At 53.3% G+C, this 23,969-nt stretch overlaps 1 protein-coding gene across 11 annotated transcripts in view; it reads left to right on the forward strand.

Annotated features, from left to right (window-relative positions):
* SEMA4D (semaphorin 4D) overlaps positions 1 to 23,969 on the forward strand; it is a 118,788-nt gene that overhangs the window by 32,506 nt on the left and 62,313 nt on the right. For 2 of the 11 annotated variants that reach the window (XM_033429614.2, XM_033429611.2), the window contains exon 1: positions 10,734 to 10,994. The exons of 4 other annotated variants lie outside the window; for them this stretch is intronic. The gene's annotated coding sequence lies outside the window, so the exon portion shown is untranslated. Of the gene's footprint in view, positions 1 to 10,707; positions 10,995 to 12,597; positions 12,691 to 13,266; positions 13,341 to 23,969 lie in introns of those variants that run through there. 5 more of the 11 variants (XR_007478124.1, XM_049711486.1, XM_049711485.1 and 2 more) reach the window with 5 other exon arrangements.

The raw sequence follows: 23,969 nt of genomic DNA on the forward strand, positions 1-23,969 counted from the left end.
TTCCTCCTCCCTCGGCCTCCATATAATCTTGTGCCGCCTTTGAAGGCACTGTAATGTCTCATTGGTTCCTCATGAATAATGAGTTAAATAACATTTTTAACATGTGGTCTTTTTTGTGTGTGTGTGTGTGTGTGTGTGGTACGCGGGCCTCTCACTGTTGTGGCCTCTCCCGTTGCGGAGCACAGGCTCCGGACACGCAGGCTCAGCGGCCATGGCTCACGGGCCCAGCCGCTCCGTGGCATGTGGGATCTTCCCGGACCGGGGCACGAACCCGTGTCCCCTGCATCAGCAGGCGGACTCTCAAACACTGCGCCACCAGGGAAGCCCAAATGTGGTCATTTTTTAAAATGACCTTTTAACAACCATCCCGCCCTTGGCTGAGCTGCCAGCCCTTCTCACTGGGTGGTGCTGGTTTTCAGTCCTCCAGTGCCTCCTGTACTACCTCCGTGGCATTCGGTGGGCTGGGGATTTTTTTTTTTTAGAATGAGAATCTGGTCATGGAGGGTAGGTGAGCACTTCACGTGTGGACTTTCCTGGTCTTGTCTGGGGCTCTTGGGTGATATTTTGAAAAGAAGTCATCTTCCTGGGCTGGCGCTCTGTGCCCTGCCAGGTCAGTCAGCATGTATTGATTAATTATCACAAGTCCAGTGCTGTGTTGAGCAATCCAGATGTTTACAGTTGTGGAGAGGGCATAGTGCCAAGAACAGAAATCCCATGCAGTCGGAGCCAGTGGGCTTGCATGCTAGGTGTCGTCATCAGCTGAGCAGAGAGCAGGACCCTCACCCCCTGAGCTCTCTGGGCCCCGTGGTAATGGCCACGAGTTGGCCCAGCCTGTCCCTCAGGGGCTGAGGACTCCCTGGCACCCCGTGTTCCCAGCAGACCTAAAGCACAACCTCCATGTGTGAAGGTTGAACCCCCTAACTGGCCCGAGTCTCAGTCAGTCTTCCTCGTGGGGCCCTCACTCTGGTGCGACCTCAGGTTTGAACTCGGCCCTCAGTGACCCTGGCTTTTCCCAGTCCCTTGGCCATGTGGGGAGGGACCTTTCCCTGCTGTCCAAAACCAACCGCAATAAGCAGGTGGTTGTGACCTTGAGCAGAAAGAGAAAGGTCAAGCCTTGATTGTGGGAACCCCCAGAATAGTCCTGTTGAACAGAGACAAACCCCTGTCTGCAGAAGGGACTGGATTGTTGGACAGAAGATGGCTGGTGTGAGCTCAAGATTTTCACCTCAGGAGGGCTGTTGGTGCTTTTGTAAACGGCCAAGGACAGCTTTCAGTTCAAGGTGTCCTTGGCTTGTTTTTGCTTTAAGTGATAGGCATTTGTTAGCGTCTCCACATCCTATCCGATGGCTGCTTCTTGTCACTCACATCAGTGTTGTCATGAGGGGAGAGCTTGGGTCCCCTTCCCTCGGAGTCCCCACTTCTCTCCTGAAACCAGCTTTGTGGGTTTTCCGTAAATAACACATGGCTAACGACCTTCATTTCTGTGAGGAGTTGTGGCACCATACCAAAGTTTTGGAGAGAAGTTAGTGAAATGTCCCAACATCTGTATTCATAAGAAATCAAGTTTCAAGTATTTACAGCACAGTGGTGCGGAGCGATTTCTAAGCATTTCCCTTTGGCTACGCAGAGAATGTCGCAGCCAGAGTGGCGTGTGCGTGTGTGATTTCAGCACCTCGCTCTGCAGTTTCGGTCTTAGTAGAGCCTGAGGGTTTCCCTTCCTAACCCAAACCGAGTTTAATCAGCTGCTAGGAAAAGCGGTTTGCTAAAACCCATCCTACCCTTCTGTTAAATCTGATCCATTAATTCATTTGTTACTAAAGACACATGTTGATCCCAGGACTTTCTCCAGGGTTTGTACACTGTGGTTTTCTATCCTTATGCCATTCTCCAGTGCAGGAGAAAAACTCAGGTGGATGCAATTTCTAGAGGTTTATTTTGATGGTTTTCCTCATGTGTCAACACACCTCAGGTAGGGCAGTGGGTGTCACCATTACCTCCTTGGTTGGCTGAGGAGGTTTGACTCAAAATCGCAGCGATCTGCTTAAGGTCATGTGTCCAGAAAGACACGTACGCACACTCTGGTGCCAGTCTGGTCCTGTATATACTCTCATTTATTTAATCCTCTCTTTTCAGTTTTCAGTTTTTTGCTATCGAGAGGCTCCTGGGTGAGAACTTTTGTGTGTGAGTACCTGTCCCTGTTTCTTATCATTACCCGTAGCTAGCATTGACTTTTCTAAGGTTCCGGATGTTGCTTCTTGAAGAGCCTTCCTGTTGACGTTGGGGAGGGACTCATACCTCCTCACCACCATTGAGCCTTATCAATTTTTCTTTGTTAATTCTGTAGGGGGAGAATGGCATCGTGTGTTAATTTGTATTATTCTGATTACCAGTGAGATGAACATTTCATTTCACACATTTAGTTGCAGCATGTTTAGAAGAGAATCTTTTGTGTTCAGGAGAGCAGTGACCAGTTCAGCAGTGACCGCCCCCCGCCCAGAGCATGAGGGCAAGCATTTGTTGGTGGTGGGAGTATTCCTGCTGGGAACTTCTCTCCCTGCAGGGGCCTGGAGAGCAGGGGTCCTGGATACACTGTGTGTCATGCTTTGGATGGCCCCATGGAGCCCTGCCCACCTCCTGGAGGGGTGTCAGCTTAAGCAAAAGGTCCCATGTGCTGGGTTTGATGTTTCCAAGGAAAGGCTGAGTTTTCCACAGCGAGTGGGACACTGGGTGTGCGTGAGTGGTGTGATTTTCCTTTGATGTTGCTTCCCCCTGTTTCTCTAGCCTGCCAGCCCCCAGGAGCAGCTGTGACTTGAGGTCTCAGACACGCCGCTGAGTTGACTCCTGAACCAGTCCCTGTTTGTACCGTGACCCTGAGCTGGTGGGACGTTATGGAACCCTATGAGTCTTCAGGAAGGTGGAAGTCAGAGATCTCACCTGTCCATCAGACCCGTGTGTTTTGGGCTTCAAGTAATTTGTAACCAGTTGTCACATGGAAAACAAAGCCAGACATAGTAATAAGAGGCTTTATTAGGAAGGATTATTATGGGGGAACCAGGGAGGCGGCTGTTGGCAGTGGAGAGATGTCAGGGTTCGGCAAACTGGGTTTTTCCTTGGTAGGGAGGTGTAGACAAGGCTGTTAGGACCCGGCTGTGGGGATGAAGAGTGATGGGGTGGTAGATTGGGAGATGTGTCCTCCAAGGCCGGCCTGTTCTCAGGGGTGCCATCCGAGGGCTCAGCCTCACGGTGGGTCGAGGGAGGCCTGGGGGAAGGAGAGAAGCTGAACCAGAGTCGGGTAACAAGTGTGTTGTTCCGATTTATCTGTAGGGATGAGCTGCTCAGCCAAGGCACAGAGTGGAATTCGGGGGCCCGTGTCTCCCCTTGCCCTAGGCGAATGGGGCCCCCCGTCTTATCTGAGTCATGCGCAGCGAGCCCTTCCTGGATCGCAGAGGGATGGCGCGGTCCACCTGCCGATCGCAGGGCCAGGTGCAGTCAAGACTGTCAGGCTGAGCTCTGCAGGGAGTGAGTCTGTCATGGCGGCATACAGGTGGCTGCCTGGACTGCGTGCTTCAGCCGCCTGGGCGCTGAAACCTCAGCGGGGCCACCCTGCCCCGCCCAGGCCTTTCCCATGGGGACCTGCTTCCAGGGGAGGCACGTGTGAGCTGGGCTGTGATGGATGGGAAGGACCTGCTGCACGCAGGAGTGGCTCTGGGGACAGAGGGCCGTGCGAGGGGGCGCTGGCCATCTACAGTGTTGTGACCTTGAGCTGCTCGGTGGGGCTTGGTCAGGGGGTTGGGGTGCCTCCTGAGGGAGGCCAGGAGCCCTGTGGAAGGAAGGAGCCCCGGCAAAGGGCTTCCTCAGCATCATGCTCCTCCTAGGCTCTGACTGGGGGACGTTTAGTAGGCCCGCCCTGATTACAGGGTGTTAAAAACTCTCACAGATTCCACGATATTTTTGGTTTCTTCCTTTCTTTTTTCTTGCTTTGACTCTCCCCCTCTTCCTCCCCCCTTTTCTCTTTTTCTGATTTTGGTTTTTACGTTCATAATTCACTTTAAAACTTAAACATTGTTGAAATACTAAGCTTGAGCACCAGCAGTTTCTTACCACGTGATTGTGAATTAGGGGCCAGTTTGGGAGCTTTGTCGTCACTCACACCATTGCTAGCGAGGCCTGACCCGCCCCCACTCCTGCACCTCCCGGAGCTCATGCTCAGTGTTCACTGGGCCAAGGGGAGTGGCATGAACGGGATCAGGGTGCAAATGACGCTCTTTGCTCCCAATTCATGCAGATGCTGCATCTGGTCTCTCCTGGCCAGGTGAACTGCACCCCATGACTGAGTCCCAGGGGCCTGTTGCGTGGCTGGGGCATTTAGTCTGCGTGTAAGATAGGGGGTAAGGGGTTCTGGCTCACGGTTTGCCCTGCTCACGTGTCCCCTTTTCTCACTCTGTCTCAGACTCTGCCATCCCAGATGGTAGTAGGAAGCCGCATCCCAGTTGCTAAAATGTTTGATGACACCGATCATCAGGTAGGGGATGAAATCCGCCTGCAGAGTGCAGTTCTTTTTAGAGGCGGCTCCTGAGCAGGTCTTGCCGTAGGTGTTCCTCCATCAGTGAGCAGCTTCATCTGTGTGTTACGCTCCCTGGCACCAGCTGGGGACTGGAGAGGCAGAGGAGGAAAGCTGGTGTCAGAAAGCTCAGGCAGTTCTGCTGGAAGGTTCACAGTCTGTCTGGGAGCTGCGGCTGCAGAGGCCAGGGCAGGAGAAGGGCTGCTCGAGGCCATGCTGTGGGAGCAGGTCCAGGAGTGGGGTGTCTGTGGTCAGCGCCAGCTTCTCTGGGCAGGAGGGGAAGGGCCGGGGCTGCAGAATGGGGTTGCCGCCCAGCGCTGGCGTGAACGCTAGCTCCGAGCCTCTTCACTCTCCATCCATCGCTGCCTTTCATGCTGCTCCTCCCCTGCGGGGGCGTTGGCAACCTGGGACCTCCAGTCTCACACCCTGGCAGTCAGATCTAAACTGGATTTGAAGCTTTGGCCCCCGCTGTGGCCCTGGAGGGCCGTCTTCAGCTCAGGGTCCGCCTTGGGCACTTCTTGAGCTTTCGTTTCGTTGCATTTACTTGCTCTGATTAAGCCAGGAGAGAAGAGAGCTTCTGAGGGAGCGATTCCGTTTGTTTGGGCTGGGAGCCAGCAGCCTAAGAATCAGCTTCCAGAAGAGCTAACAAAGTGAGCAGGACCCATGCTGGCAGCTCTGGACATGGCAGTGGAGGAGGGTGGTGGAAATGTCAGGTGCCAGTCGCGTCAGTCACACCCCGAGCTAGCGGGGCCATGGCCACTTCAGACCCGCAGACATCTGTGCATGTCCCGGAGAGAGACCTGGGTTAAAAGTCTTCCAGACAGGTTTGCGTTAGAGGGAGCCAGGAGTGACTTTTATTTTCAGTGTGTACACAAGACATTTAAGTACCACGTCCTCTCCAGATGCCCGTCCTGCTGATGGAATTGTTCTTGGAGGGAGCGTTTCGTGTTTGCTGCCCAGGTTCCTGGCCCTGCCCTGATTCCCCGGCCCTGGGAACTGCCCCACCCCCATGTTAGGAATCTCCCCTTGGCTTTACCTGTCACGTTGTAAATAGATGGCTTACAAAAGATAATTGAAAAGGAAAGGCTTAGGAAGATTAAAAAATACTCTAGAACTTGTGTTGAAGTGAAGAAAACAACTCATTTCCAGGATCAACTTTGCCACTTTGAAGGGGTTCGTAGGGAAACGTCGTGTGGGTGGGTTCTCTGTGTGAGGGTGGAGCAGGTATGTCATTGTGTTGCTGCTGCGGGCCCGTCTGTCTCTGTGACGAGAGTCCTGGGGACGTGCGGTGATCCAAGGTCAGCCTCTGCGAGGAGCTGACCTCTGGGATTGTGTGTCTTCCCATGAGAACGGGGACCAGGTGGTCTTGGAGGCCTGGCTTCAAGGCGTGGGTCTGTTGGCGGTGCTGGGGCGCCTACCTTGGGGATGTCACCTGCCTGTGGGCTTCCCCGAAGCACGGAACAGGAGGGTCCGTGAGGGGCTCTGCGGCCTCCCAGGATAGGGTTCCTGTGGATGTCTGCGGGGTACAGTTTTATGTCTCATCTGTCACTTTTTCCCTTTTGACTCAAACTCTTAAAGCCTGGTGGTCCTGCTTATGGTGAGAACTTGAGTGCAGGTAGTGAATTACTCTGCGTGTTTTTGTTTTGGTGCTGCCTGGTCGTTAATCCCACAGTTTTATTCTTACCAAGAGTGTGCTGTGCGTGCTGCCTGGGTACAAGGGTGGCCCCCAGAGGCAGGGGGCTCCATGGGCATGAGATAGAGCACCTGCCCCTCGGAGGTGTGCTTTATTTTTAGCAAATGGCATTCAGCGTCTTGCAGAGCTGAGAGCAGGACGACTGTAGATGTAATTAAGTGACTCTGAAATGGGAGTTAATTACTTCTGCCTGTGTCAGAAGGCCAGGGAGGGTCTCTCTGGTCCTCTGGCTGCAGCCCTGTGAGGCTGTCACCTGGACAAGCTCCCAGGACCACCCCTCGAGGGCATCCAGGGTCCTGTGGGTGCTGCTCTAACTAATGGTGAGTGGCCTGAGGAGCTGAAAGTTCATGACTCTTTAATGTAAAAATTATATACAAGGAACTTTATCCTAACGCTGATCTGTGCATGGTATTAGCCCAAATGTGTGCTCTCAAGGCGTACGGAACAATTATATTACAGGAGCAACAGGTCACTGACAAGAAGGCATGTATGTATAATGCGGTGTGTTCAAAAGCTGCCATAACAGGATGGAGGGCTTGAGCACCGCCCAGCTCAGGGGCTGCCCTGGTCAGTGTCTAGTGAGAGAGCACCCGTGGGTGCTGGTGCTCTGTCCATCCTGCTAAGGACGGGGCTCCAAGGCACCAGGACCAGGGTGGACAGAGGGCTGCATCTAGGACCTCCCTCCATAGCTGTCCCCAACTCTGATCTTGTTGGGTCCATTCATAGTGACTGGAAGCTTCCACACCTCCAGCCACACCTGGGCCCATGCTGTCCAGTGCTGTGGCTGACACCACACGGTGTGAGAAGCGCTCCACTTCTCCACACCCCGGTGTGGTCGGTCAGAGCCGAGCAGCGCTGTGGCTGTGGAGACCTAGACTCAGAAGCAACAGTAGGATATCCTGTCCACGACCCTATTAATTATGTGTTGAAGCGATTGGGCTTTCGATGTGTATTGGGCCAAATAAAATATATTATTAAAACTAACTTCACCTCTTTGTTTTTACTCTCAATGTGACTTGTAGGCACACCTGAAATCATGCACGTGGTCACGTGTGCGGCCCGCCTGGTGTTTCTGTGGGGGGCACAGATCTCAGCTGTTCTCTGATACCCTCTGTGTTTGAGTTCCCCCTTCTGTCAAGGCCCAGCCCATAGGCTGGGAGGCACAGATTAGGAACAGGTAGGTACATCAGGCTTTGAGAGTACCTTGAAACCAGCTCTAAGTGCTATTGTTTTTGCATTTCTGCAGACAATTACACACCTGCTGGGCCTCATCCAAGAAATGGGTTCTGTGCTCAGATGGTGTTTCTCTTGCATGGGGAACCGAGCACTTGGCTTTGGTGAGCACGCTGCTCCCCTGAAAGGCTATCCCAGCTCCCTGTCATTCAGGCTGCGCCTCACCCGGACTCCCTGTTTTCTGGGCTCCCCGTTGTCTGGGCTTTTGTCTCCCTGATTTCTATGGATGAAGAAATGTGCAGTGCATCTGGCCTGATCTTCCACTTACAGCTGTGGCCTGTGAGTGCTGGTTGGCGTGCCAAGCCTGTGTGTCAGCGATGGCTTTGATGAACTCCTGCCACTGATCTGGTGGGAGGAGGGACCACCGTTTAACCCTCTTCCGCCCCTGGAAGCCCCGCTGACAAGCTGGTGAATGTGGGCTGCTGTTTGAGTAGCTGCAGGGCACGTGGCCCGAGTCCTGGGAGAGACCCATAGGCCTTCCCACATCTGGCTGGGCTATTTATATCCCACAAAAACCTGTTTTTCTCTGAAAAGAGTGAGCGTGTGGTGATGCTGTCATGTGCATGGGTGAAGCCAGCGAAACAGCCTTTCAGTAAACTCCTTTCTGGTGCATCCGACACGTTTTCATGGCATGCACAGGCTTCCGGGTTCCACATCTGCCCCGCCCTGTGGTGTTCGTGCACACTTGGAGTGCGGGCAAGCTGTGGCCCCCAGGGCGGCCCCGCTCCCATGGCGGGAGAGCATGGCTAGCCCAGGGTGTGGAGCCCCAGCTCTCCCTGATAGCCAGGGAGGGACAGGTCCCTCTGGGGCCCATCACTCGAACAGCATACTGAACTCCTGAGCTGTGCCCCACATGCTCTAGGCACCGGGCTTTCCACAGTGGAGAGAGCTTTCTCGTGTTGGGGAGGACGGGCCACAAAGGGGATCAGTAAGTCAGATATGGGGGGGTGAGATGGTGGTGGGTGTAAAGAAGAGAAGTCAAGTGGAGAAGGGGCAGTTTGTTGAGAAAAGACAGGAGCTGGGCCTGGGTTTGGGGAGGAGTGTTCCAAGCAAAGGGGACAGCAGCTGCAAAGGTCCTGAGGCAGGAGTGTGCAGGAGGGACAGGTGAAAGGAGAAGAGATAGGTAGATGGTGAGTTTATCTGTGCTCAGGGGTGCTGAGATGGGAGCCCTGGGAGCCAAGGGTTTGGAAGGACCACAGGCCTCTAGGAAGAATGGACCCTGGAAGGTAGAACAGGGCACCCTGTTAGGAGGCTGTGAGGTGATCCAGGGAGAGACGTGGTGGCTTGGGCCAGAGTGTAGCAGTAGGGGTGGGAGGATGGCCCGATTGGGCATTTATTTGGAGGTGGAGCTGGGAGGACTTGCTGCCAGGTTGGATCGGGGATGGGGTGGGGGCCGAGGGTGCACCGAGGTTTTGGCTGAGCAACTGGAAGGATGGAGGGTCCACTTACAGGCCAGCTCCACCCGGGCTGTCTAGGAGGCATCCCAACCTTGGGAGACGGGGAGTGTGGCTTGGGGACACATGAAGTTTGGAGGGGAGGAGGCCCTAGGAGCCTACGCCTGGAGTTGGGGAGATGTCCAAGGAGTGGCCCCGAGGGGTAGTTCCCAGCTGGAGCTCAGCAGCAAGTTCTCCCAGAGAGCAGGCAGCCTTGCCTGGAGATGTCCCTCAAGCATGCGTCCATCAGTGAGGCTGGCCTGTGGGGGACACGAGGATGGGCCCCTGGGGTGAGATAGCCCTTGATGGGAGACTCGGACAGGTGGCTGTACGGGAAGGAAGAGGGTGTGAGTGGCGGAGCCTTAAGCTGTCTGGAGGCGGGGAGAGAGCAGCAGGAATGTGGGTGAGGCAGAGCCCCTCCCCCATCCCTGGCATGGCTGGCTTTGAGGACTCTGCCCAGCTTGGTTTGGGGAGCAGAAGGTGGGTTTGGGAAGGGGGTGCTTCCATCCTTCTATGTAAGCCCTGTACGGATACTCTTCATGCCTTCATTGCCTTGTTTTGCTGCCTCGTTGGAAAGACATAGCTCTCCAGGGTCTTGGATGGCCCATGCCTTTGAGTCAAAGGGGGCACTCGTTTTTGCAGGAAAATGCCATGGGCAGCAAAAGTGTCCTCACTAGAACCTGAGAGAGGCCCAGCTGTGTTCATTATGGAGGCAAGATCGTGTGTCTTTGTCTTCTTGGCCATCTTTGAGGGTGGGGGGGCGGTGGGTTAATTACTGACTGGTCAGTGTTCATCATGAACTTGGACCAGGCCCCACTTGGAGCCACTCACTCAGGCTCCAAGATTGCTTTTTTTGGTTCTCTGTAGCAGGCTGAAGAACGGCCCCCAAAGAAGTCAGATTCTAATCCCTGGAACTTCTGCGTGTTGCCTTTTCTAGTGATGGGATCTTTGCAGATGTGATTCAGTTAAGAATCTTGCATGAGGAGGTGATCCTGGCTTATCTGATGGGCCCTAAATGCCATCACACGTGTCCTTATGAGAGGGAGGCAGGGGAGATGTGAAAGACAGGGGGAGAAGGTGATGAGAAGATGGAAGCAGAGAGTAAGAGTGATGTGGGTGTGATGGCTGATTCTGTGTGTCAGCTTGACTGTGCCATGGGTGCCCAGATAGTAGTCAGACCTGATCCTGGGCGTGTCTGGGTGGGATTAGCATTTGGATCTGTAGACAGACTAAAGCAGATTTTCCTCCCCCATGTGGGAGGGCCTCATCCAATCAATTGAGGGCCTGAATAGAGGAGAAAGGCGGAATAAGAGAGAATTCCCTCTCTCTGCCAGACTCTCTTTGAGCTGGGACATTGGTCTTCTCCTGTCTTCAGATACGGACCAGAGATGGAACTTGTCCCCTCGGCTCTCCTGGGTCCAGCTTGCTGACTGTAGATCTCAGGGCTCTCCAGCCTCCATGGTCATGTGATCAGATTCATTATAATAAATCTCTTTCTCTCTATATACACATCCTATTGATTCTGTTTCTCTGGGGACTCTGACGAATACAGTGGCCACAAACGAAGGAATGCCACAAGCCACCAAAAGCTGGGCGAGGCAAGGAAGGATTCTCCCTCAGAGTCTCCAGAGGGAGCGCGGCCCTGCTGACACCATGATTTCAGCCCAGTGAAACTGATTGCAGACTTCTGGCCTCCAGAACTGTGAGAGAATAGATTTCTGTTGTTCTAAGCCACCCGGTTTATGGTCATTTGTTAGAGCTGCCACAGGAAAAGAACACAGCCAGTGTAAACAGTGCTACCGTAAATACCCTAGCCACATGCATGGGGCTGTTATTCAGGCATGGATTTCAGGGAGTGGCACTGCTGGGGCAGGGTGTGTGTCTCTTTGTTTCATAGATCATGCCAGATAACTTTTCAAAAAGATCTAGCAGCCCGTCTCTTCCCTGCATGGGTGAGTGTGCCCTGATCCTGCAGGCTCTCTCAGCGGTGGACATGAGCAGTCTTTTGGACTTTGTCAGTCTGAGAGGGGCAGAGCTGCAGCTTTGTTCCTTGACATGTGTCTCTTTGAATCTGGTGAGTTTAGGGTCTTTGCTCAAAAGATCTCTCCGTCTGTGAAATGCCTGTTTGTGTTCTTTGCCCGTGTTTCTCTCAAGGTGTTTCCCCTCCCTTATCCATTTGTAGGGGCTGTTTATTTGTTACAAATGTTGTTGATTTTCTGCCTTGAAAACATTTATTCCCAGTTCTGTTGTTTGCTAATTACTTTTATTAACGTGTCATTTGCCATCAAGATGAAATCATTTTATTGTCGAATACGTCTTTCTTTCCTCTTATGACTTCCAGGTACCCATGTTTGTTAGGAAGATTCCACAGGCTGTCTCTTGATTTCCTGGCAGGTGTTTTATTGTTTTGTGTACAAATTCTGCTCTTGAGTGTGTCTAAAATGCTTTTGCGTAATATGGAGTAAGATGCTTGAGGGAGGGGAGTCCGGTTTTATTTCCTTCCAGTGTACCAGCACTAATTATTCAGTAATCCATCCTTTGATCAATGAACTGAACTTCAGCTCTGTGGTATAGTATGGTCTCGTGTAAACTGGTTACCTTCAGGGATTCTCCATTCCATACCACTGGCCTGTTTGTCTTCCATTTTCCAACTTTACGTTGGTAGTGACTGTATGTACAGTGTGTTTCAATAGCAGATGAAGGAACCCCACCCCCTTGCTGAGCTCTGTGTTCACAATGAGATGTTACAGGACTGTTCTTATACATGCACTCATGACTGTGTGTCCACATTTACATGTGTCTCATGGCTCCTGGGCAGAGGAAGATTTGGGTGGACACACGGTGGCTGTGCTGCCAGGGGCAGTGGGCACAAAGGTATGGTGGAGGTTGGAGGGAGGGCCAGGTGGAAAGGGACACAACGACCATCGCATTGCATAAAATTACCCCTCTGCACGTGCAGAATTTTTAAAGATCATTAAACAAGTGAAATAGTAGTGTCCAAGGGAAAAGGCACTAAACAGAGAACAAGTTTGTCATGGGGGGAGTGAAAAGATAATACATTGCACTGGCTCCACCATTGTGTCGGGGACTTGCCATGGTGTGGCTTTTCTCTGGGTGTGGGTGCTAGTACTCTGCACTTGGTGGGGCATGTGTGTACGTGGTGGGGTGCATGTGCCCTTGGCGTGTGTGAATGCGGCTGTTCCCAGGTACCCCGTGTCTGCCGGCTGCCCTTAGGAGCTCACACCTGAGCACTGACTCGGGCCCTCTGAGCAGCAGTGCTCTGTTTCCCCACGTGTCCTCTGTGTCCCCCAAACACCCTCTGTGCCCAAGCTCCCACTGTGCTGCCCAAGCTGGCCTGGCTGCACCCACACTGGGAGCCTGGTGTGGTCAGGGCCTGTGCTGACCCTCTTGTGGCCCTAGCCCCGCCCACACTGCAGGTGGAGGTGTGCCTTGAGCTGCATACACCTCACCCCACACAGGATGACAACAGATTCACAGAAGGAAGCTGGGCTCAGCAGAAGAGGGGGTGGGGTGGGGCGGGGGGAGGGTGTAGGTGCTGCAGGCCTAGGGCTGTCGTGTCACCCTGCCTTGCGAAGGTCCTCCTTTGGCAGCTGGTGGTGGCCCAGCCTGCTTCTCGGGTGGCAGCCACGGGTGGGTAGGGTGCAGGATACACTGTGCAGGCGGGCTCATTTGTCCCCCAGACACCTGGGTGGCTGGAGGCTCTGCAGGAACAACTGGACCGTGCACACCTGCTGTGCAGTCAGTGGAAGGTGAACCAGGTGCCTTCCTGTGGGTGGAGGGCAGGCCCCGTGGGAAGGAGGGAGGAGGGTGGGGGGCAGTTGGCGCTGCTGCAGGGGTGGTGTCTGCCCGCTGTTAGGCGTGCTCCTCCTGGGTGACTCGGGTCCTCTAGACTCGGGCTTGGCTGCTTGTGACAGGGTTTGCAGACAGTCCTGGCACACCGAGGGGTGGGTGTTTGCCTGGTGCACTTGAACCAGGTCCTAGGGCTGATATAGGGTCTGTGCCTGGTGGTCTGTCTGCTTCCTTACTGGGAAGGGGTGAGGAGGGCGGGCCAAGGACCCCGGCCATGCCGGGCAGTGTCTAGTGCTGACCCCTCCAGGCCTGCATGGCTCTTAACCCCCCACGAGTGGGTTTTGACACAAGAGCTCGAGGCGGGGAGGGTGTGTGGTGCTGATTCTTTGCCAGCTGTTGGGTGCCTGCAGAAGTGAAACTCATCTGTCTTTCCAAATTTCACCTTGGACTCCGTACTTCCAGCCAGCAGAGGAGGTGGCCCTGGCCGGGCAGTTTCTTCTGATGTTTCAGATCGCGCTGACACTTGCCTCTCCTTGCTGCAAGCACCCCGCTCCTGAGATTCTGCAGGCACTTGGCTTCCTTATAATTCCTCCTGTGCTGCTGTGACCAAGTAAGAAGTTCAGTGCTCCTTGCAGAGCTTTTTATATTTAATAGACACTGAGGAGCTTGAGAACATGAAGCCACTCCTTCTGCGCCTGTGGGGCTGTGGGTGGGTGCCAGGCAGCTCCTTGGCCTCTGTCCCACAGAGCCCCTCCCACTGCTGTGGCACTGACCATGACCCAGGCCACACAGGGGAAGTAAACCTAGTTGGGGCCCAGAGGCTGTGGCCGGCAGGGGTGGGAAGGACGTGTGACGCACTCCCGGTGGCCTGGCCGGGGAGGGGACGTTAGTAACATGCGAGCTCGCCAGCCTCGCCTGTGACAGTCAGCAAGTCCATACCTGCACGATGCGGGCATGTGCACATCGAGCTGCGTGTCCAGTGGGGAGGAGAGACGTTTAAACCCAGCTGTGGGGCGTGTGCCCTGGGAGGCGCTGCCTCCTCCCTGCCCCCTGTGTGAGGAGGTCACCCTACTGCCAGCCCCCAGCCCTTTGTCCCAGCGGTGGAGCCTGTTGCTGCGGGGCTGATCAGAGGCCACAGTTTAATGGGATTTTAGTGCAGGTCCAGGTAGGAAAGCTGGAAACAGAAAGCACTGGCCTGGTGTGGAGGTGGACATGGTGAGAGCGACCCAGGAGTTATGCCCTCAGGAAGCAGCCTTGATGGCAGGTGGGCTGAGGGGGCCAGGCGTTTGGGACCCTACAGCCCTGAGAAGGAAGCCCTAGTTCTGGGCAGGAGGTGATTTGTGCCCTCTCACTCTTCCTGCCTCTGGGCTCCCTTTGCTCCCTTCTCGTGGTGGGGGCATCCTGACACAGCCTGGCCCCAGGCCAGAGCCCAGGGTCACCCTTATGTTATCAGCATTCTGGCCACATCTCTCTTCTGGCTTTGGCCCTGATATGCTGGGCTCTCGCCTCAGCACCTTTGGGTTGTCTGCCTGGAAACGCATGTTTCCCCCAACTGGATGTTGGCTCATCCACCACTCATACCCCTGAAAGTCCCCAGGGTGACCTGTCCATTGAACAGACCCTCCTGAGAGTACCCAAGATGGCATGTCCACCAGGCAGACCCCCTGAGAGCCCCCATGATGGTCTGTCCATCGTGGCCTCCTTTTTTCTGGAAAATTAGGGACATGTTACCCAGAGGGTATTGGGCCACATTTGAAGGGTGTGGAGGATGCCCTGAGTGGCTGATACGTGGAAGGTGCCCGAGCAGAGGACAGGGCCAAAGGGGTCAGCGTGGCTGGGAACAGCAGTGTGTAGGGTGTGTACAGGTGAGGGGCTATAGGAGAGAAGCTCCATGTCCTGGGTGACCCACACAGGGAGGATCAGGTCAGAGGGCAGGTGATGACCACTGGGCCTCCATTGTCTGTCTGGACTGTTCTTGGTGAGACAGAAGGCAGGCTGGTTTGTCCCTGGCGCTTTTGCTCACCCTAGCTGGCTCTTGGCAGCTGTGACCAAGGCCATGCACTGACTGCAGAATTATTATACGGAGCATTCTTGAGCCAAATAAGGTTGTATTCATGCTTAAAATTGATGCTAAGATGTGGTGAGCTTGAACATGGGTCAGCTGGTTTTCATTTGATCTAAGTTTGTGCATTTGGTTCTTTGCTAACTTTTTGTAAAGGTGCAAGTACCTGTAAATAGGTTTATAAAAATAGACACTTCTCTTGCTGTTTACCATAAATTGAATCGACCCATTGATACACTCTGGGGCCTGAGTGGGCTGCAGAGATCTTGAGATTGGTCTGCTGAGCTAGTGCTGATCAGAGGAGCACCTTTTCAGTGGAAGCGGAATTAAATTTTGCATCTCGTTATTTGCGGAAGGCAAAGGCTGCTGTTTGAAACCCTTAGCCTCTTGTTTGGTACCTTAATTTTTTTGTGAACTCTTTAATCACAGAAGAAAAGTGTTTCCTCAAGTGTTTCCTTTTTTTTAAGATACAGATTTTATTTTTTGTAATTTTTTAAAATTAATTAATTTTTTTTGGCTGCGTTGGGTCTTCGTTGCTGCATGTGGGCTTTCTCTAGTTGCAGGGAGCGGGTGCTACTCTTCGTTGTGGTGCACAGCCTTCTCGTTGCTGTGGCTTCTCTTGTTACCGAGCACAGTCTATAGGACATGCGGACTTCAGTAGTTGCGGCGCACGGGCTCAGTAGTTGTGGCTCATGGGCTGTAGAGCGCAGGCTCAGTAGTTGTGGCGCGCAGGCTTAGTTGCTCTGTGGCATGTGCAATCTTCCCGGACCAGGGATTGAACCCGTGTCTCCTGCATTGGCAGGCGGATTCTTACCCACTGCGCCACCAGGGAAGCCCCCAAGTGTTTCTTTTAATGTTACTGCTACTTTAAGAAAATTGCCTTCAGAGCTAATCATCTTCGTAGGCAATTTACAGACCAGAGTGGTTTTGACTCGCAGCAAGCAGACCTTAAAGGATTCAAAGAAACTCTGTTTTTTAAAACATATAGCTCATATATTATAAGTCTATGAAAATATTCTAAAATTGTAAAGCATGTTGCAGACTACAATACATAAGTTATATATAATTCTAGTCAATGAGTATAAAGAATATTTCAGTCCATTGCCTCAAAATATCTTTAAAGCCAGAAACGTTCGTGTTTCTCATGAACAAAATAAAGTGTTTTCATAATGCTGGTTTGACTGGAGCAGCTTTTAACTCATGATGGGATAGATTAATATTTTCCCGAATTTCATGAGCCCAGCTCTGTCACTAGCTGAGGGTCACAGTCACCTGGCTCCATCGACCAAGTCACGGAGCATGTCTTCTTGGACTTTTGATGGGAACCATCACAAGGCCCTGGGAGGCTCTGGAAGTCGACCCCAAGCCATCCCAGGGCGTGGCGTTCCCAGAGCCCACCCCAGCTGTGGCCCTCCTGCTTCTCCTGCATCTTGTCTCCAAGCCTGCAGGTCAGGGCATTGTCACCAAAGGCTCTGAGGGAGAGGAAGGTGTGAGAGGTCACGGGACAGGTGCCTGGGTCAGGTGGGGCTGCTCCCTGCAGAGTCTGCATCACCGCCCCTCGTCACAGTCTTCCTGCATCTAGCGCAGACTGACCCCCTCCCACTGCCTCTGTGGTTCATTAGGAACCATCCAGTTAGAAAGGGCGAGGCCATCGTGCTGGCAGCTGCCTGGGTGCTATTTGTTTCAGCAGCTGGGATGGACCTGGTTGCTGTGTTTAAGGGATTTTAGAGTTGAGGTCTGGGACAGAGCAAGTTACTGTCCTGCTGGGGCAGGGCATGGACCTCTCATACAGTGTAGCTCCGTCCGTCAGATGGGTGCAGCCAGTCCCAATCCAGCTTATGACTGAGGCTCAGACACCTACTGTGCGTGGCAGTCATCTGTGTCTGCCCACATCACGACCCAGCTTCCTTCAGCCCAGGACTTGTCAGCCAGTCCTCTGTCCTGGTGGCCGCATAACCAGAGGTAGACACCAGAGTCTGTGCCTGTTGCAGGCAGCACATGTGGGTTGGCGCCTGCTGTCACCAGATACCGCTGTGTCCCAGGCCCGTGTCCTCCCCTCATGGAGCCCAGAGTTGCTCATGGCAGCAGCAGAGGTGCAGGTGCTTCATTTTGGGGAAGGGGGAGGTTGGTGTGGTGCTGGGTGCCGGTTGGAAGCCGTGTCTGGGAGGCTGAGCCTGCGGTGTCTGCCCATCTCCTCGCGTTTGTTCACGACCATGTGTGGGCACCACTATCCCCACGCTGTGCCCCCTTCCAGCCCCCGGGGGGGACGGCCAGTGCCACACTGGTACTTGTGTGCCCCCGCCCAGCCAACCCCACAGACGGTGTGGTGGTCCCAGGCCCGCTCATGGGAGGATGTGCCGATGGGCAGTGGTCAGGAGACAGAAGAGGCGCTCCTTTACCAACAGTTCTTCCCACGTTGGTTTTTGGCCAGCGGTGCAGAGGTGCTCTGCACACACCACGTCCCCATTCACCCTCGTTGCCACCTTGCAGCCACCACATGACCAGATGCCACGACTCTCCCTGTTTTCAAGGCTGGACACTGACTCTTGGAGGGGCTGAGGGGCTTGCCCGGGGCCCTGCAGGGGAGCCAGGAAGAAGGGCAGCTTCCCATTCTCGCCCCGGAACCCAGAGGCCCTCGGTGACTGCGTGTCCAGGCCTGTGTGATCCCTGGGCACCGAGGGGCGCGCCCTCGGCAGGCCCCCTCCCCCCTCCCTGCAGCGCTCTAAGGGCCTTTCTTCTTGGGGACAGGAGCTCCTGCCTCCTCCTCCCTCGGCCTGGGCTGGCCCTGCCCGCCCCCCTGAATGAGCCCACACAGGAGAACAATCGGGCCCACATCGATGGAGCACAGCCGACCATTGAAAGGGACAAGAATGGGGCAAGCGTGTTCCATGGCCCGAGGGAGGCTCACTGCGGGGCCTTGTCCCGCTGCTGAACAGTGCCTTGTCGTGGCCCCAGTGGGCCCAGCTGCCCGTGGCCCGTCCCTGTGGCCCCACCCGGGCTGCACCCTGGAGACCCAGGTGTCAGGACAGACGCCCTGGGCAGCAGAGCTCCCCGTGAGGATGGGGCGGCCGGGCCGGACCGCATCCTGAGTACCATCCTGCCCGTGGCCAGGGTGGGGTCAGGGAGCCGGTGGCAAGTGTGGCCCCGGGAGAGGGGAGGCCGCTGGGCCTGGCAGCAGGGGCTTGGCTCTTTAGGGTTTGCTACCAAGAGGCTCAGCATTTTCTTTTCTTCCTTTCTTTTTTCCAGATGGTATGATTTGTTATTTCCTACTAGAAGAATCCAGAAGGATCTATAAACTACCGGGTAGAAGAATGTATAAAAATCAGAGTTTGGTTTTTTAGTTCTGAGTGCCTGACATGTGGCACCTTGTTTAATCCTCTCAATAATTGGGATGAGTTCCAGTCATCCCCATTTCATTGACGAGGAGATGTGTACAGTAAGGCTGAGTACTTAGTGCATCCCAGCATCTTCTTACTATTCGTGCCGATGGGGTTTTGTTTTCCCACTTCTCACGGCTCAGTTGAATGGGAGTGGGCTGAGTAAGCAGGCAGGTGTCCTTCTATCCCCCCACCCGAGTGACCAGGGCCTGAATGACCAGTCACTCTTCTAGAGGACTGGAGGAGTTTGTCTGTGAGAAGTCCAACTGTCCATGCAGTAGGTCAGCAGGTGTCCGGGGCTGAGGCTGTGATGCAGGGCAGGTGCTCTGCTGGCCAGGAGAGGCTCCTGGGTCCTTTACTTGGGCAGCTGATTCAGGTCCCTGTGGATGTGTCACAGCAGATGTGGATATGGGGCAGGGAGTCGTTTGTCACCTCCCTTTATTGTTTGGATTGCTTAGGTCTCTTGGTTTCTCCCTTTCATATGTGCTTGGTAAGAAGCCGATGAAGGCCACGGGCCTTGAGTCCAGTCGGACTCAAGTGTGTGAAAGTCTGAGAACTGGGGAGGGCTCTGTCCCTGGGGGTCCGGAACAGGGTGGGGTGGCCAGAGACACACCAGAAACTCCGCCGTGCCAGCTTGAAAAAGCTGCCTGTGCTTAAGGGCCTCATAAAAAGAGACAGTGGCGGGAAAGTGCCCAGGCTGGGAACTGTGGAGGGAGAGTTCTGAGATTAGAATTAACATAGGAATAGGGCTGTGAATGGGGGTGTTTGTAAATCCTTCCAAAATTGGGATAAAATTTGCATCTGAATGACTCATCAAGTCAAGATTACCTTGGAATGTGTGGTTTCCTTCTTATTTTCTAGTTCCTATTAACAATCATTTGCATTTTTATTCAACCAGCATTCTTAAAATACATGCTACTTTACGATTGCCCTCATCCTGACTTTTCCTAGCCTGGATTTCTGTGTTGGCATCTCCAACGCTGTCTGACCTCATGGAGGGTGTGCAGGAGTGGCATTCTCCCCTCTCAGCGGCCCCCATCCAACACGGCACCTACGTGGACTCTTAGCTCTCAGGCCAGCTGGCTAACTCAGCCCTCAAAGGCAGATGGGTCTTGTTTGGACTTCCCAGTATTAAAAAAGTAAATCTTAATTACTTTTCACTATCAAGAAATTGGGAGACCACCTAAAAACCTTATTTTTTTCTAGGAGAAAAATTAGGAGTTGTGCCCTTGTAGGGCCACATTACCGAATGGCAGTAGGGCTCTGCTAGGGGGTCTGCAGGTCCCTAAACACGTCCACATTCTAGTCCCTGGAGTGACTGTGTTGCCTTACAGGGTAAAGGGACTTTGCAGATGTGATTTAAGTTAAGGATCTTGAGATAGGGAGATTATCCTGGTTTATCTGGGTAGGCCCTCAATGTAATCACAGGATCAGTAATAAGAGAGTCAGAAGGGCAGAGAAGAGAGAAGATGCCGTGCTGCTGGCGTAGGGGAGGAAGAACTTTTCCTCTGCTCTTAGGTTTGGTGATTGGGGCCTGTGAATTAAACTGACAGCAGATTAAAGGGGCGAAAGGCATACAAAATTTAATATTGTTATATGCACAGGGACTTCACACAAAAGAAGTAAAAACCCAAAGAAGCAGTTAAACTTGGGTCTTATATATTACTTTAACAAAGGGCAATAAATTTTGAAGTGACAAGACGAAGGAAAGGGGGGTTGGGTCCCTAGGGATAGTAATTGTGGGAAGGTGACTAGGAAGCATATGGTAGATAAAGGATGTTGAGTAAGGTTAATTATGCAGACTCATCTCAGTGTCATCTCCGGTACACTTTTACAGAGAGAATTTATGTCCTGCTTTTAGGCAAATGGGGGAGGGCGGGGAGCTTTTCTTGTATCTGCTGTTCTCAGTTGCCTTCAGCTCAAAATAATCCTTATGCTCAAGTGGGCTCTTTGGCCTGTGCTCTTCACTAACTTTAAGGTAGAGGAATGGGCCACCAGCCAAGGAATGCAGGAGGCCTTTGGAAGCTGTAAAAGGCAAGGTAACAATTCTTCACAGAACCTCCAGAAGGAATGCAGCCAGCTCTTGAATTCTAGCCCAGTGAGTCCCATGTCAGACTTCTGACCTCCAGAACAGTTGGGATAATAAATTTATGCTGTTTTAAGTCACCAAGTTTGTGGTATTATTTTACAGCAGCCATAGGAAACCAACGTAGGTCCGTTAAGATGCGGTTTTGTGCTAAGAGGAGCTTCACAATCACTTATGGAGACAAGACAAATGAAACCATTATTGACCAGCAAAGAAAATGTAAAATCTAGTGTGAAATTGTGTCATGTAGACCAGTGGTATTCAAACTTTAGGTAAGAAGTACCTAGAGGGCTTAAGCAGACACAGCTTGTACAAACTTGGAATGCTGTTGGGGGGCCGTGAATGTGCCCGTGGACTCCGCTGCTGCTACTGCTGGCCTGGCATGGAGCTTTGCATCACCTTCTAGACTGCAGGTGCTGCAGGGGTTTAGAGCAGCTCAGAAGCAGCTGGAAGTCCTGCTGGCTTGCAAAGGGCAGTAGGATTTAACAACAGGAGGGAAGGAGGAGGTGGTGTGTCTTGGGGGACTTGGACGGTGGGAGCAGGAAGTGTGCTGGCACTCTGCCCTGACCTCTGCTGCACTGAGAAGGAGCCCCCTGCTCGGGGGCAGGATCAGTCATCTCTGGTCCAGCGTCTCTTCCTGCCCAGGGACCTGACCGAGCGTGCACTGTACATGAGGCACTCATGCGTTCAGGGCCAGGCGAGCAGCCATGGGCCCCAGGCATGCAGTACGGAGAGGACAGAGGACAGTGTGAACAGGGCAGGAGGAGTGCTTTCCCAGGTACCCAGCAGGAGAAGTGAGCAGGACCCCACAGCCAACCCCCTCCTCGGTGCTGTCCGGGCTGCTGCTGGTTTAAGGTGCAGGGCCCAGCAGCCTGGCTCTGGGTGCCTTGGTGCCCCCGGCCCTGCCTCTGGTTGGATTATGCCCTGTCACAGACCTTCTTTGTGTCCTCTCCAGTGACACAGTTTAGCTTATGTGACCTTTTTTTTTTGGGGGGGGGGGTACGTGGGCCTCTCACTGTTGTGGCCTCTCGCGTTGCGGAGCACAGGCTCCAGACACGCAGGCTCAGTGGCCGTGGCTCACGGGCCCAGCTGCTCCGCGGCATGTAGGATCTTCCCAGACCGGGGTACGAACCCATGTGCCTTGCATCGGCAGGCGGACTCTCAACCACTGCGTCACCAGGGAAGCCCTATGCGACCTTTTAATTCAACAAACTACCCCAGTTGGACTTTAGATTCAAGCCCCTTCTTCTGCTGTGGCTTGGGACCTGGGACGCATCTTTTCCAGCTTATATGTTTCTGTGGGATTTAGTGTCTTAGCCCCTCAATAGGGCTACTGGTTTCGAGAAGCATCTGTGTGGCTCTAGATTAGCTTTGTGCCAGCCAGGCCAGTGGATTCATTTCCTTTATGGCTGTTTTTGGCTTGTTCTGTATAATTTCCTGAAAGTTAGAAGGTCTGAGTATTACGCCAGCACCCCCCTCCCTACCCTACCCGTTCTTGCTGGGTTGGGTGTGCAGGATGCCGTACCCCTGGACTCTGTGAACTTGGGTTTTGGTGGGAGTGCCCTCTCTGGGGTGGGATTTGGCTGTGCTCTCGGCTGTGTGTTGGGGGGAGGTGGGTTTAATGCAGGAACAAGCTTTTGGAAATGGTTACACTTTCCGCCAGAGGTACTGTTGATATCATCCCCTTTCAGGTAAAGACTGTATCAGAAACATTTCCCAGACCCTACCGAGGCAAAGTCTCTTTCCCAACAAACCATGAGAGCCAGTGCAGGTGTCTGAGGCGCCTGGAGCTGTGGGCACTGCTCCCGCTGTCCCCGTGTGAGCCTCACTCTGGTGCGCCGGCAAGGCCAGGGGATGCCTCTCCTGGCCTTGGCTTTCACAGGTTGGCTCTGGGCAACCCAAGTGCCCTCCTCCCTTCCACGGGTCTTCTTACTCTTTCTGCTGTGGAGTATGAATGTTAGGTCACTGCATGAGGCAGCTGCTCTCGTCAGCAACACCTGTCCCAAGATGTCCTCCGGTAAGCAGGTGCCACCCTGCAGGGTGACATCTTTTAGGATAGGACATGAGAGTCACAGGCTGAGGTCAGTGCTGCTTGGAGGTGTGCAGAAGAGGTGGATTTCCTCAGGCGCCAAGGACAAAGCTCTTTCCCTCTCTGATCAGTTTCTTTGGGGAAAAGTTGTTGTCGAAAGAGCAAAACGTGAAACTTGGCAGAGTTGGTGTGTGTGTGTTTTTTTTTTTTTTAATTAATTAATTTATTTATTTTTGGCTGCGTTGGGTCTGCGTTGCTGCGTGTGGGCTTTCTCCAGTTGTGGCGAGCGGGGGCTACTACTCTTTGTTGCAGTCCGAGGGCTTATCATTGCAGTGGCTTCTCTTGTTGCGGAGCACGGGCTCTAGGCGCACGGGCTTCAGTAGTTGTGGCGTACAGGCTTCGTTGCTCCGAGGCATGTGGGATCTTCCTGGATCAGGGATCGAACCCGTGTCCCCTGCATTAGCAGGTGGAGTCTTATCCACTGTGCAACCAGGGAAGTCCCGGCAGAATTGGTTTTTTATGGCTGCTGCCCTTAGCAGGATTCGGCAGCTACAGTGTGATGATCTTGTTAAAGGCTTAGCAAACGGCCCAGGCCATTCCGTGGTAGATTTTAATATCATCTGTGACATTAGTGGTTACTGTCTGTCGTGCCAAGTGCTGTCATAATAACCCACGTACTTTTTGAGGCCAGCTCTGTCTTACAGCTCAGAATCCGAGGGGCTGAGGGGTTAAATAGCTGGCCTGGGTCACACAGCTGGTAAGGGGACGCAGAGCTCAAACCCAGGCAGCTGGGCCCAGCACCCGGACTAATTTACGTCTCTCTTGTTGGGTAAATGGACGGGTCAGACTTGATGGGGCAGGGCAGCCCAGATGCAGAGGGGAACGTGGTGTGACTGGGACATGGAGACACGGGTAAGTAGAGTCGTGCTGGGGATTTGAAAGTGCGGATCTGGTCTGGCTGAGGACTGGAAGTCCTCGAATGCGGCTGTTGAGGATGGCAGGACTGCACTCTTGGGGGGACTCGGGGCCACCTTCCCCTTCGCTGTGGGGTGGCCTATGGGCAAACAGACTGAAAGAATCTGGAGAAGCTGCTGTTGTTTAGAAATGACATGATTGTTTTGTAAGAAAAGTACTGAAAAATGCATTTCCTAATGTAAAAAAATGAGGAGATACAGAAAAGTCTAAAGAAAATATTTAAAGATGCCCCAGAAGTCCCCTGCCCAGAACTGAGCACCTCCCGCACCTGCCCCCTCTCCGCCTCCGACAGGCGATCATGGCCAGCTTGCCTGGTGCCCTGGGCTGCAAGATCAGGTGCAGTTGGCCCCAGAGAGCTCCCCTGCAAAGGCAGGTAATGCTGCCCTGTTGGGATCAGGGACTGAGCTCCAGCGAGCGCTTAGAATAGTGATGCCCACACCCTTCTGGGCGTGAACTTTCCTGGCTAGTTTTTTACATGAATAAGCTTATATTTAAGTGCTGTTTTATCGTCTCCTCTTTGCATTTAATAATGTATTGTGTTCATCCGTGTTTGTCAACAAGCATTAACTTGATGGCAGAGCGTGCTATAATATTATTTATTTAGCCAGTTCCTGATGAGTGTACATTTAGATTATACATTTTTATTTTCGTTAAAGTGACATGGAGGTAAAGATTCCTGGGCTGGCATCCTTTTGAACTTGTAGGATTGC

This window comes from Orcinus orca, chromosome 6, assembly GCF_937001465.1.
Source record: "Orcinus orca chromosome 6, mOrcOrc1.1, whole genome shotgun sequence".
NCBI classification, from domain to species: Eukaryota; Metazoa; Chordata; class Mammalia; order Artiodactyla; family Delphinidae; genus Orcinus; species Orcinus orca.